General features: G+C 48.0%; 1 protein-coding gene across 4 annotated transcripts in view; it reads right to left on the reverse strand.

Moving 5' to 3' along the window:
• Positions 1-7,976, reverse strand: part of gprc5ba (G protein-coupled receptor, class C, group 5, member Ba) — a 12,588-nt gene extending 4,612 nt beyond the window's left edge. For 2 of the 4 annotated variants that reach the window (XM_062451313.1, XM_062451302.1), the window contains exon 1: positions 6,988-7,976. The gene's annotated coding sequence lies outside the window, so the exon portion shown is untranslated. The remainder of the gene's footprint in view (positions 1-6,987) is intronic. The other 2 variants (XM_062451331.1, XM_062451322.1) reach the window with 1 other exon arrangement.
• Between the last annotated feature and the right edge of the window lie 4,875 nt (positions 7,977-12,851).

Genomic DNA, 12,851 nt, shown 5'->3' on the forward strand with positions numbered 1-12,851 from the left:
GGCTTCCTGGTACAGTAGCTAGCTTGAACCTACCTCTCCAATTTACCTTAATGGTCATGACCAGAATATTTAGCCTACAGCACCACTACAGAAATAGCCTGTAACATAATATTTACATGCCACATAAAGGCCACTTGGCTGTCCTCCATTAGATGGCTTCAGAGAGACACCTAAGGAGAACTGAACTGAAATAATCAAGTCCATCCACAAACTGGTGTTTCCTACTTAGGAAACGGATTTGGCTTCCCTTTATCCATCCCTACAGACTATTATGGGATGACCCAGGTTCAGCAGGGGGCCCCAGCCTACTGCAGACATGGGCCCACTGAAGTTGACATCTGGCCCAATCACATCAATCATGCCGTTTACTTAGTAATGTATTACATGACTTTACTTAATTTAATACACAATCGTTACACACAATGAGCTTCAAAACTGCTGGTGCTCTGACAGTTGCCCTGAAAATACTGTCATGAATTCAACTTCAATAGGAACTGCTGTGAGGCTGTGAGGTGAACAAGCCTTTTCCAATTCCAGACAAGACGATGTGTGTTTGTGTTGTGATCTATCCAACTATGTTTGGGGAATGCAAGTGCACGAGGAGTGCATGTATCACCCTTAACTGAGACAAACCCCCTGTAGACTGGCTTGTTGCTAACGCTCAGGACATGAAGAGAAGAGAGTTAGCCAAGGTCTTCTTCTTGGAGGTAACTGGGCCACAGTTAACAGGTCATGTCTGAATACCCGGTTAGCAGGCTACTGTGATTGGCAGAGGTCCAGATGGTTGTCATGGCAGCCCATCCCTGGATCAGAGGTGTTTGTGTTTTCCTGTGAGAGATTTTTTTAATGTGTGGGTATGTGTGTGCTTACAGACAGTGTTATATCCCTAGAGTAGCTCCAGTCATTAATTGAGCAGCCTTTGAAGTGCCTGCCTGCACACTCTATTTTAGCATTTTTAACTCAGGGGCTGTTTACGTGTTGTGAGCTTTAATATGCAAGTTTGCTTTCACGGTTCAGAGGGTGTGTGTGTAATATGTGAAATGTGTCTAATGTCCTGTGCATGTGGATGTGCGTTTAATATCAGGTGGCTGAGCGGTTAGGGAATCGGGCTAGTAATCAGAAGGTTGCTGGTTCGATTCCCCGGCAGTGCAAAATGACGTTGTGTCCTTGGGCAAGGCACTTCACCCTACTTGCCTCGGAGGAATGACCCTGTACTTACTGTAAGTCGCTCTGGATAAGAGCGTCTGCTAAATGACTAAATGTAAATGTAATGTAAGGCTTTGCAAACACTTCAATCACTTCCTTCACCCCTATTACCAAAATGTTCACCCCAAACCTCCAGTCTCTCTTCTTCCACCTTGTAAAGCAGCAGCAACAAACAGCCTCTGGATATTGCTGGGCTACATTAACATCAATCAGTGCTTTTAGAGGGATGAGTCACCTAAACACAGCTCTCACCTACACACAACTCACACTACACACACACACACACACACACACACACACACACACACACACACACGCTAACTCACACCCCACACACATGCAACTACATACACGCTCACACGCTCATAGACGTACACACTCGCACAAAAACACACACATGTATGCAAGTACACGCCATCATGGACATACACACATGCCACACACACACACACGCCAAACCAAGGGTGCTGCATTCGCTTCTCACACCATGTTGTTTTCTGGCTGAGCCCCTGATAACCATGGTTACGCCCCAGCTCTGTAAGAGAGGAGCAAAACGCAAAGATAATAAAGAGAGAGAGAGGGGGAGAGAGAGGGAGAATGAGAAAGAGAGTGGGGGAGCGAGAATCGAGGGGCCTGCAGTGTTTTTCAGTCTTCTCTCTCTCTTTTCATTCTTTGCTTATTCTGACAGGGACTGTGAAGCACATATCTGCAGAAGACCTTGAACGACAGGTGAGAGAGAGAGAGAGAGAGAGAGAGAGAGACTAAGCAAGCAGGACTGTGTGTGAAAAATCTATAACTTGACACACGTCTGCTCACACGCATGCAGTTAATCACCGGAGCACAGATGGTAGAGACTAACACACTGGTGATCTTCTGGGGACTGGAGGAGGTACATGGACCCAGAGAGCTGCCAGTTACACACATATACACATTAGCTCTCTCTGTCTCTCTCTCCCTCTCCCTCTTTGACATGAGTCACGTAGAAGAGGACAGCCCATGTGGCCTTTCTTTCCCACGAAACCCAACTAAAAGAACTTGAGATGTCAGAGCTATGTCCTCCCCTCTCTCTTCTCCCCTCTCTCTCTCCGTCTCCCTCCACGCAGCCATGTCCGTCCTCGCCTACATTTAAATCCTCTCTTCGTTTGGAGCTGCGCCCCCCCCGCCCCCTCTCCCCCCCACCAAACCCTCCCCACCCCTCGTGGAGCAGAGTCTCATCTCTCTGCCACATTTGAAGATGTGCTGTGAACGATGCGCCTCCCTCCCTGTCTTTCCCTCTTTCCCCGTTACCCAATCACAACCCATCCTTTTCCTCCGTGCGCCTCTTCCAAACCAATCTCTCCCTCTCTTTCCCTCTCTCGTTGCCTGCCTCGCTCCCACCTCCCTACCCTCCCGTTTCATCTCCACTCGCTCTCTTCTCCCTTCCTCTCTTTCCCTGTCTTCTCTCTCCCTCCCTCTCACCCCCTCTTCTCAATCCCTCCGTTTCTGCTTTCGTTCCCTGTCTTCTCTCTCCCTCTCTCTCTCCCTCCCTCTCTTGCTCCCTCACTCCTTCCCCTTCCCTCTTCTCTTCCCCCTGTCCTCTTATATAATAGGGAAAGGATCCAGCTCTTGCTAGTTCTGCATCATAGCTGCTATTGTTGCTGTTACTAAGGCTCCTCAGAACCAGAGGGATGGTTCCTACACACACACGCGCGCTTGTTTTTAATGATCAAATCCACAAAGAACATGCACACACATAAACCCACACCCCTTTGACATGGGCTTGATCCACCCATTTGTGGACACTTAATGCAGCCACCATTGACACACCCACCCACTGTTGGTGGTTGCTGCAGTCAGCACATGGCTGTCTGTACCGTATTGAATACAGGCTGGTGTCATTCCTTATCGATGTGTTCACTGTGTGGTTAACCCTTTTGTGGCGTTTGAGGGTCTGATGGCATGACGACATTGGGTTTTGAAAACAATACGTACATGATCACCATTTCTGTGAATGAAGATATTTTCCTATATCATACCTATAGACATTCCTTATGTCATATTCGAATAGGAATTTCGTCAATTTTTATATTTAGTCAACTGAACTAGATGCCCTGCCATGGCAGGGAGTCATCCTTCCTGTGTGATTACCTTCCCCGGCCTCATCCCTGAGACTAGGGCACCGCCAGATGCTGGCTAATTACCGTCATGATAACTGGCCAGATCATTACATTCTGACGAGCATCCCTCCACTCCCTCACCCTGTGGGGGTGTGTGTGTGTGTGTCTTTGTGTGTGTGTCTCTCCCTCTCTTTCAGTGTGTGTGTGTATGTATCTGTTTCTCTCTCTAATCCTGTCCTCTTCTTTGCACCCATCCCTCCCATTCATATTCATGTGATAACAGTGTAATATGTTTGTGTATTCTAAGACGGTGATCCAGATGTGGGCGCAGGCAGATGTTAGGGTCAGAAGGACACTTCCGGGGCCAAAGAGAAAAGCTGTCCTGGTGTCTGCCTGTTCTGACCCCCAAATCCAAATCCCCACCATGCACACACATCTACTGCCCCAGGGCCCATTTTAAGGCTAATGCTACATGTTGTTCTGTAACTGGAGTAATATACATTGCCAATTTTCCATGGGTCAAGTCTAGGGCCTAAATTCAATGGTCCACAAACTCATCCTTGCGTTCTCCCTTTCTTTAACCCTTGTGCTGCCTTCGGGTCACATGACCCAAAGGTTCATAACGAACCATCGTTGTGTTTACCCAATTCTACCCAATACAAATAAAAATAATTTTATTTTAACCTTCGCAATGTGGGGGGTCTGAGACAGCCCAACGGTTAAAAGAAAATGCTTCACTTTGTTTTTGTATGCGGTAAAGTTGTCACAATACCACGGTGGGTCACAATGACTGATGGGTCAGAATGACCCGAAGATAACACAAGGGTTAAAGTAACGTATTTTCTGACATTATTGGTCTGCAACAAAATATGAACTTCCACAGAGCTCTGAATCACTTAGCCTTCCACCAAGAAAGGGTGGCTGGAAGGATGCATTTGAATAATATTCCAAATTAACTTAAAGACAGGGGGAGGGGGGTCAGAGAGAGGGTCAAAGTTCAAATAAAGAGGCCATGGGAGAATGAAGGTCAACAGCAAGATTCTCATGGTTCTGATTCTAAGGGTTGCGATAGCTTTGAGGCTGACCTCGCTCCATACAGAGCGGGTCACCAATCCTCGTGATCTCCATCTCCAAAGACCTGGAGGAGTGTCTTTTCACCGAACGCGAGGGAGGAGAAAGGGGGAGACCAGACAGAGACGACGCATCTCATCCCTGGGGACTGACGTTGGATGCACCCCACAGCTGGGACTGACAGACAAACACACAGCATCATTCGAGAAGCATAGAAAAGAAAGAGAGACAGAGAGAAAGAAAGAAAGAACGGGAGAAGAGAGGAGGAAGTGAGTGGGAAAAGAGGGAGAGGGGAGGGCGGTGAGAAACGGGTGTGTGAGAGGGTGTGCGTGAGAGAGAGAAAACAGAATGAGATTGAAAGGCGTGATTGAAAAACAGAGGTGGCCCCTTCACTCCATCCCTCCAGGGTGTGTGTGTGTGTGTGTAGCTATTCCCTCGGCCCCTCCCTCCTCTCAAGGCATCTCTAGCCTGGGTAATTAGGTCTCATTAACATGGGACTGGGCACACAGCGTGACCATATGCTAATTGACTTGGCAGTTAACAGTCCGAATGTTTAATCTCACCCCCCCCCCCATTACACACGCACACTGACGAACCTCCTCTGTGGAGACCAAAGAGAGCAACTGGAGGGAACAATCGTTCAGACTAAGGCCTTGTGTGTTCCTCCTCCATGTGATTCAATCAACACAGATCGTTCATCCTGGATGAAAGGAGATGTAGGATGCGTGGTTCGGGTCGCAGGGGCTCAGGGGAGATCGGGATCGTGACGGTCCTTCGGATGGTGGACTGCTGAGGCACAGGGAGGAGGAAGAGGAGGAAAGATGGGAGGAAGGAATGTCGAGAGGAGGGGAAGGAGAGGAGAGGAGGAAGGAAGGAAGGAAGGAAGGAAGGGAGGAAAGAAGAGAGCAGGATGTGCGGAGGAAGCTCGAGCTTGGAAACGAGCCTCCTCTTATGTCACCGAGACGAGCTGCCGCCTTGAGCCACGCACGCACGCACGCACACAAACGTGTGTGCAAACGCAGAAAGAGAGTTGGACGTTTACCTCAATATAAGAAACGCATGCAGACACATATACCCACTCTTCACATGTTCACATGCATGGGATATACCAGATGCACATGGTTGGCACATGAGAGAAAGCACATGCACGCACACACACACACCCCCGCACACACACAGAAACACACACAGCGCATATGGTTAAAGGGCCTTGGGGTGTAGCATCAAGTCCCCCGAGAGCCTTGAAAGACCAACTGTGTCATGAAAATCAGAAGCTCAGAATAAACTACTCTCGTCTATACTGCTTGTATTGATTTATGACAGAACACAAAACCCACTCAAACATGCCCAGGGGCGTTCTAACTGGACCTGATACAATTAGAACCACAACTACACAGCATTAGAGGCATCGGGCTGGAAAACAACATTATAATAATTACTTAGAAATGGGACATTGAAAAAAGTGACAAGCCAAGTCCATGTTGCCAAGCAACAACCCTCCACTCATGTGTCATGTAGTGTACTGAAGTAAATCTGTTTGAGTGTAATTCACTAACCTTGTGAAGAAGTCTGCCAAACCCTGGGACAGCACCACGCGTACTAGAGGTCAAAAGATGCTGGCCTTGCCAGGAACTGACCTGAAGTCTCACCTTTAGGCAGATACCTATTTAGAGAATGTTCTTCATTCAGACAGGAGTCTCACCCCACCCTACCACACCAACCTGCCCCTGCCCCCCCCCCCCCCTCCAATCCCCCCATCCCCCAACAATGCTGACCAAATGGGAGGGTCCACGGGGCTTCCAGAAGAGATTGTTTGTGTGAGGGACGAGGGCCAGGCCCATTGTAAGCAGGGTAAGGGTGATCTCAAATCCTAGATAAAGTCAGAACTGAGTCTTCGATGCACGGTGTGTGTGTGTGTGTGTGTGTGTGTGTGTGTGTGTGTGTGTGTGTGTGTGTGTGTGTGTGTGTGTGTGGAGGGGTCGAATCTTTTCAAACACTCATGGACATCATGTGACCCCTCCAAAAACATATCTAACCATAATGTAATAAGAAAGTAAACCCCAAATTACAACAAAACATCCGATTTCGTAAAAGGCATCTCCAGGTTCACACAATTACAAATAAGTAAAAAGACATGGCTAATGGATCCACTGACTTCATCTGAGAATTACACGTTGATGTCGTTACCTGCATGGGGTCTGTTTTTCTACACAGGTCAAGGCTGTGCGCACAAGCTTTGCGCGTAAACTTACATTTCCCAAACAACAGGGTCTGCTGTGGACGTGCCCTTTGAGCCTCCAGCAAATACCAGGCCCCCGAGCGAGCTTACATATTTAAACCCCGCATCTGGTGCACCGCCATCACCAATCTCACAAGACTGTCAACGGTGCAACTTCCACTTCACCGGCAATGAACACAGAAATAGCCCACTTTATCACAAGCACAGCAAAGGTGATAGATTCTAATCTCTAGTAGCATCCGGTTAAAATGATCATGTCAATAAGGCTCACAAAACATGCATGCCAATCAGTTCTCTCTCTATCTCGACGACCCCCCCGCCTCCTCCTCCTCTGATCGATCCATACTCATGGGGAATTGTGGTAACGTTGCCTACCTTCAGCGATGTAAACAAATTCGGTTGAAACGATTGTTGAATGCACGTGTAATTATTTGGTGCTATTGGAAAATGTCACATTTCGAATTTGAGCCCTCTTGCTGGGTCTGCGTTGGCACTCTCCATTCACGTTCCCCCGACGGCCGATCAAGTATTCATGCGTCCCTATCAAATTGTTCAACCCGTTCAAGAAGAACGATCAGATGGAGTTTCCTTACAACGATTTAATAAGCCTATGTCGAGACTGCTTTTAGGATGCCAGGATTGGGTTATAGTGATTGCTTTTCATAAATCCTTTGTTCAGTGGTGCGTTTCCCCCAAACGAACACCTTCTGTCATGAATACACGAGAATCATCGAAATATATAAAAGACATTAGAGAAAATGGAAAATCCCGATGTTGACAGGCAGTTTGACGAATCCAGCAGCAATCCTGCTACCTCGCTGTTACACTGCAGAGTGCCCGGGTCGACGCTCACTTCTCCCCGCTGCACATCTCCCGACTGACTGCATCACCCGCGTATGACAGTTCGGCACTCCGCATTACATGCGTTATGTTAATCCCACTCTGCACAAGCAGAATACATGACAGCTCCACCGTTGAACCACAGCACTCTGACTTCGTTTCGTCCACCCTCTCTCTTTCTCTCTCTTTCTCTCGTGTCCTATTCAGAACAATCTTCGCCAGGACGCTGCCCCGAGGGTTCGGATGTCAATTCCTCTCTGAAAAAGGTCGTTCACACAGCAGGTCAACCAATTCTGCTTATAGTTTTCGGGACTCAGGGCGCTTTGCTTCACGATAAAACCCGATATATTCGATGACAATTCAAATAATACTCCGACAATTGTGCGTAGTTTTCGCCTTCGCTTCGATTTCACTGCTTTTGGTAAAGCAAGGACAGGAGAACGTGGTGCTGTGATGATACTAGTGTATCCTTCTGCTTGAACACGCGCGTCCTCAGCTGTTCGATTCAATCTGTCCGGGAAGGGAGGCGTGTTTGAGTGACGGAGGTCCCGCCCCGCCAACCCAGAGCAGAATAACGTGAGTGCTGGCCCAAGGGGAGATTTACAGGAGTGTTTTCTTCCTGAATCACCACCCGAAACTGTTATCAGCTGTTCGTTTGCTTTAGATGTTGTCATATAATATATAGAAGACGCACGGAGTGGGTTGGTGGAAAACTTAAACGGCAGCCATATTGATTTCCATCCATCACTCGTGCGTAATCTGGGTAATTATAGTCGATAATCAAATGCCACTGCCACAGATACACAGAGGAGCAGCCTATTTTTGTTAAGGGTTTGAGCCAACATGATCCGTCTGTCCTCATGGGATTGTAAATAATCTGAGGTTGGGTTAATCATCTGCTCTTTGTCCTGCTGCCCTTGCTGTTTATGGCATCGTGCCAAATCCTTGAGCATAGGATGTGGTGTAGGAGATGAAGGCGAAACGCATCTTTACCATAGTGACACAAACACTGTGCACACACATGAACACACACACTCTCTATATTGTAAATAGTAAAATCATTGTGAGCTTCTGTCTTTACAGGACAGCCATTTGTTCATGAGGGTTTCTCTGTTTCGCTCACACTTTTTCTCTCACAGTAACTTTCTCTCTCTCTCTCTCTCTCTCTCTCTCTCTCTCTCTCTCTCTCTCTCTCTCTCTCTCTCTCTCTCTCTCTTTCTCTCTCTCTCTCTCTCTCTCTCTCTCTCTCTCTCCTCTCTCTCTCTCTCTCTCTCTCTCTCTCTCTCTCTCTCTCTCCTCTCTCTCTCTCTCTCTCTCTCTCTCTCTCTCCCTCTCCCTCTCTCTCTCTCTCTCTCTCTCTCTCTCTCTCTCTCTCTCTGTCTTTCTCTCTCTGTCTTTCTCTCTCTCTCTCCCACACACACACACACACAGGAGGTGAGAGTGTGGGGTCAGGCTCAGGGCTCTAAGGAGGCGATCATGTAGAGCAGCAGCTGATGGTGGAGGAGGACTAATCTGACAGGTGCACTCTGGGAGAGAGCGACGGCAGGGGGAGGGGCAGCGGGGGTGGAGGGGGTGGGGAACTCTCCCCAGACAGACAGGGCCTTGGCTGCTCAGGGATAAAGTAGTGTTCTTCTGTCAAATGACCCTACAGCCCCCCTTCCCCCCTCCCCCTCCTCACAACCCCTTAAAACGTATCTTGATCATCATCATGAATCTTCATTGACTGCTGTGTGTTACAGTTCGTCCCCAACCCATAAATGAGGATACATGGCCAGGTGCCAAGTCTGGACTAGTGCAGGCACCTTTGGATCAGAGTGGGATTAGACAACGTCCAGGAACGATCCGTCTTTGAAAGATCCCACCAAAGAATCCATGGTTAGAGCACTAAGATTGAACACATTATTTCCTCGACAGCACACGAGGACCACTCTTTGCACTCACGAGGGTTTAGGAAGAAAAATGAAATATAAGGAAACGCATCACTCCTGACCAGTCATGACTGTTGTGTAACTGGCCCCGTGGTGAGTGACTGCGTTCAGGTGAGCACATGTCACAGCCACACACCCCATGTGGGGCCTGGACGACAAGTTCATCAAAGCTGCTGTGCAAAATACTGTCGAATCAGATCATTCGACATGTACACATTGATGATCGTCTCATACACGCGCATGCAGTGTGATCACGTGGAAGGGAAGTGAACCAGTAACACACCAGGTGAGTGCGCATCAAAACGTGGGCGACAATTAAAAACCTATGTATTTTGTGCTCCTCTCCTCCATACTGGCATGCTTGTGTGTGTGCACGTGTGTGTGTGCGCGTGTTACGCAGTATGATCAGAAATAGTCTTTTGGGTCTGCAGGTCAGATTAACCAGAGCAGTAAGGAGGATTCCTATCCCAAGCAGCCAGTATTTATAGGGGTTACTTTGGGACAGGGTGATCATGTGTGGAGCTCAGTCACTCACCGATATAGCAGGGCAGTGTCCAGACAGAGGGTGGAGAGAAAGGCTGCAGATTGGGGAGTTGTGCTGAACGGCGGGTAGCGCAGGGGCCAGATTTGGGACATGTATAGCTTTAAAGTTCTTCTCTATAAAGTACTTGAGTCTGTCCCTCTATTTCTGTCTCTCTTCCTCTCTCCCTCTCCCTCTCTCTTCACTAAGCTGAAGGCCTCTGGACGTCCGCTCCCCCTCCAGGGAGCACGACTCTGCCCCTCTCCCTGGACACCTGGCTCTCGCTAGGCTTCTTACTGACCAACTGAGTCCCTGCCCTGCTCAAACAGACATGTAAGCCCTGGAACCTCCGAGTGACCGGAACATAGCATAGCCAGTCCTACTCTACTACCGAGAAGAGGATATGGCAAACACACTGACCGCACGCTCTAACTGCCCCTCATGACACATGTCAGGATGCTAGCCCATGACCTCACAGGATATGATTACTATGACAGGATGCAGGTGTGTCAGGCAGGAAGAGGGCTAATTTTAAGAGAAGGTGGGTGGACGGACTCTCATACTTAAGTAGGACACCACGTGTGTCATTTTGATTTCATAACGTTGAAACAAACTGGTCTCTGTGTGTTCAGTGAGGCTGGTCAAGGCTGACAAGGTCAGTTTCTTTCACTTACATGCACACACTCGTACACACACTTACACACACATACCCTGTCGTGCTTCCTGATTGGGCTCTGATGAGATGTGCTGACATGGTCATTGGGGTAATTATGCAGTAAAGGATAATCCTGGCCTCATCTGTCCAGCCGATTCAAGGAGAATTCTGGGTAACTTAAGTCTGCCGTCTGTCTTCATCCACCCCCACAGGGGTGACGGCCTTTAGGAGAGGCCTGGCCTCTGTGGGTTAGGGCATATGTTAAAGGTCTGCAGATAGTGACCTCTATAAGACACCTATGTAAACACACAGGCACACACAGATAAGAAAGCACAAACAGGCGTTAGCAGGGAGAGAGACAGAGAGGAGAGAGAGAGAGACAGAGAGAGAGAGAGAGAGAGAGAGACAGACAGAGAGACAGAGAGGAGAGAGAAAGAAAGAGAACACACTTTCGTCCTCTTTCAGAGAGATCTTGGATGAAAGTGGTCTCCTCAGCTTTCTCTCAGGCCTGAGAAGGTCAGGGTTAGGTTAGTAGAATAAAGGCCAGGATTACTCATTGGTCATTGTAATCCAATCAAAGAAGCAGGAAAAGGGCAGGTGATTTTGTGTGTTTGTTTGGAAAGGCCCCTAGAGTGACAAGGGATAAGCCTGGTGTGTCATACTAGGATACAAATATTCCTGCATTGATGCTTCTGCAAACAAAGCTTATTGCTTTTTTATTAGACATTATTACAAGTAGATGTAAAAAATGCCTACATAGTCAAAGATACCAAACAAACAACTCAATTCAACCATTTTTATTAAATGGAGCAATTATTTCAGTCGTCAATCCTATCAAACAAACAGTTTCATTCAAAACCAAAGTCAAACTCTCTATCCCCCTCTCTTTCTCTATTATTCCCTGTCTCTATTCCCCATCTCTCTCTCAATTATTTTAAAACCCCAAACAGTCGTTCTCTTACCCTCTCCTCCTCCCTCTCCCTGTCGTTCTCTTTCCGCCCCCCCCCTCCCTACCCCACACACACACTCTATTTCACATTCTCTTTCTTTCTCCGCCTCTTTTTCTCTCGCCCAGGCCCAGGCCCAGGCCAAGGCCCATGCTCTGGCCTCTGGAGGTTCAGTGTTACCGCCGCACAATTGCCCAGCCGAGTGGAAGCTGATTTAGTCTGGCATGAGGCACCATGTGAGGGGGGCCTGAGCCAGCCATCGGGCCAGCCCACTGGAGAGCCCCCTCCCTGGGCATAGGACAGTGGTGGTGAGGGGCGGGGGCTGGGTGGACGGAGAGAAACGGATTTAGAGATTACTGTATAGGATAGACGTGCCATTACAGACACCTAACCCCCTCATCCAAACGCACACACAAACATACATGCAACACAAACACTTTTACTGCTCAATCCTTTCACTATTTGTCATCTAAATACACCCCCACACACAGGCTCAGACATCACACAGACAGATAATCCTCACCCAAGACTGGCATTTGATGTTACCCCCAGTCCCCCAAGACACAGACACGCGCACACACACACACATACACACACACACAAACACACACACATACACACACACACACACATACACACATGCACACACTTAAACGGGTGTATGGATTTGAGGTCACAGCATGTGGCTAAATCAGGGGGTTCCAGATTATAGCTTTTATAGGGCAGCAGGCAGATGTATGGGAGTATGTCCACTGGAAAGGACACACCACCAACTTACTGTATTCGTCCAAAAGCAGCCTCTGATATGGGGCACTGTGTAAAGCAACGACAAAACCCCTAACAGACATACTATACATAAACCGAGGAGAGAGTTCCACAAATAACGAGCGACTTATGTTATGAGGCCCTCTTTGCGCATGTTTACACCTCTTCTTTAGGGTAATGTTGAAATCTTTCATCTATGTAGACTGCTGTAGCAAAACCAGATCTATAGAATGTACCAATGTTTTGATACAGAATGGTCCTGTCAGAATGTGCTGTATGCTTTCTTGGAGCTGAAAATGAAAGCTTTGACATTTAAGTGCCTCCACTTCCCTCTGACATCGATAATGGTCTCTAATGCTTCACCTCTCTCCCCTCGTCATTCACTTCCCATATAAATCCATCATACTCTACTACTGGGCAGTCTAACCCTCTCCCTCTTTCTCTCTCCCTCTATCCCTTATTTTAACTAATTTCACTTTCAGTTCTCAGTTACATTTAAATTCAAAATCTACTTTCCGCTATCATCCCTGCCAATCTCAGTCTCTCCCTCCGCCCCCCCCCCCCTCTCTCTCAGTTGTTACCGT

This window comes from Osmerus eperlanus, chromosome 2 (genome assembly GCF_963692335.1).
Source record: "Osmerus eperlanus chromosome 2, fOsmEpe2.1, whole genome shotgun sequence".
NCBI lineage: Eukaryota > Metazoa > Chordata > Actinopteri > Osmeriformes > Osmeridae > Osmerus > Osmerus eperlanus.